Source organism: Austrofundulus limnaeus, unplaced genomic scaffold (genome assembly GCF_001266775.1).
Source record: "Austrofundulus limnaeus strain Quisiro unplaced genomic scaffold, Austrofundulus_limnaeus-1.0 Scaffold115, whole genome shotgun sequence".
Classification (NCBI taxonomy): domain Eukaryota; kingdom Metazoa; phylum Chordata; class Actinopteri; order Cyprinodontiformes; family Rivulidae; genus Austrofundulus; species Austrofundulus limnaeus.
In genome coordinates, this window is record NW_013952517.1 from 1,353,297 (window position 1) to 1,355,204 (window position 1,908).

Below are 1,908 nucleotides of genomic sequence, written 5' to 3' on the forward strand. Positions count from 1 at the left end.
ATAGCAGAAAGAAGTAATTTTAGCTGAAATAGCAGAAAAAACCTACAATTAGCAAAAAAGTAGCTAAAATTAGCACAAGACAGTAAAAAAGAGCATAACCAGAACAAATTGTGTAAGGTTTTGTAAAGATTTAGAAACTATTTGAAGGATTTTAAGGTTGTTGAAAATTGCTCCATTCAAAGTCAACGGGGGAGAAAAGTGGCTGAAAAGTTGAAATAGCTAAAAAAAGTAAAAATAGCTGAAATACCAAAAGTCATAGTCGACATTGCACGAAAGAGCTGAACATTTTGATATATGAACGGTTGAAGTTGCACAAAAATTGTGGAACGAGAAAGGTGCCGAAAAACGTACAGAAGGAAAAAATGATCTCAAAGCTGAAGCTTAAATAAAAGCTTTAAAAGTAGCCAAACATTAGCTAGCACAATGTATGCAGAAGGAGTTAGACTTTAAAAGATGTAAATAAAAATCTAATAAATTAAAATAAAAACATTAAATAAAGGAGGATCCTAAATCAGTGCTCACAACTAACTGTGGCACACTGAAGTGAACACAAAGCACACGCTCCTTTCATGAAAGTGGCCCGTTTAGTTTCACAGATGCAAACAGTCCAGTGTTTACAAGAAGCTGTGTGGAAGGAAGCGGCTCAGTTCCCTGACTGGATGCTGGAAGGGAGGTGCCATGAAATGTAGCTGTGGGTGGAACCAGGAGGAAATCATCAACACAATCATATCAGATTTAGATTTCTGCTGCAGCTGATTTGATTAGAAGTGATTTGATGTGGGCTGGATGTCAGCTCAGGGGTCAACACTGGAAACAAGACTACTTCTCTGAGCAATACGCGAGAAAAATCTGACCCCGGCGTGCTGTTGACACATATGACAGGATTGTGGCAGCAAATAAGGATTTGAGAGGCGGTCTGCCCGCAGATAATCGCATTTGGAGGTACAGATGACAACAAGCCTGTGACTCCTCAGCAGCTTTATAGGAGCAGGAAGCCTCTGACTCAGCCTGAGCCCCACTCCTCCGAACAGCTGACCCCAGAAACCCGCTCCCCAAAGCGGCCATTAAATTTTAATCATGTTTATACCGACGCTCCCGTTATTTCACGTGCCTGAAGCGACTGAGCACGCGCATGAACGCTCGTGTAATGAAACATACATGTGTGCGCGCGCGCCATCCAGGCTGCCAGCTAAGTTCCAAGCATACTCACTGCGGCTGTGGCGGTGTGACCCCCGCGGTTGTGAAAGAAGCTCTGTGTAAACGAAGAGGAGGGAGGGTGGAAACAGGCCGGTCAGATATCCTCTCCAGTTTTTCGGCTCGTGCTGAAGCTTGAAATGACGCCTCGTGACGGAGCGGAGTCTCAGCCGCGGTTGAAGGCTGCCTCCGAGGCTGTCAACCCGTGTTTCCTGCCTGTCTCTCCCTCCTGTCCGTCTGTGCCAGGCTCCTCCACTGGAGACTTCCCCGCTGCTCTGCTACTCCGGCACTCCTCTGACGTCAGAGCGGCGGAATACGTACGTAATGGCCCCTTTCTGTATGGCAGGCCGTTGGTATATATAATCTAACCCACTTTTTTTCAATGACAACAGTTTTTACTGTACTTTATGGAAGCTCATATCCGCCACTCTGAAGAAGAAACAAACAAAAAAAAATTCTATCTCATAATTTTGAGATAGCTAAGTCATAATTATGAGATAGTATCTCAAAATTATGAGATAGCTAAGTCATAATTATAAGCATGCCTTAACTATTTCATAATTATAACATAGTATCTCATAATTATGATATAGCTAAGTCATAATTATGAGATAGCTAAGTCATAATTATAAGCATGCCTTAACTATTTCATAATTATAACATAGTATCTCATAATTATGATATAGCTAAGTCATAATTATGAGATAGCTAAGT

General features: G+C 42.1%; 1 protein-coding gene across 10 annotated transcripts in view; it reads right to left on the reverse strand.

Moving 5' to 3' along the window:
* Positions 1–1,488, reverse strand: part of LOC106521789 (ELKS/Rab6-interacting/CAST family member 1) — a gene marked incomplete in the record, with an annotated part of 136,158 nt that extends 134,670 nt beyond the window's left edge. For 6 of the 10 annotated variants that reach the window (XR_001310711.1, XM_014014517.1, XM_014014516.1 and 3 more), the window contains 1 exon segment: positions 1,211–1,487. 10 annotated transcript variants of the gene reach the window in all.
* Between the last annotated feature and the right edge of the window lie 420 nt (positions 1,489–1,908).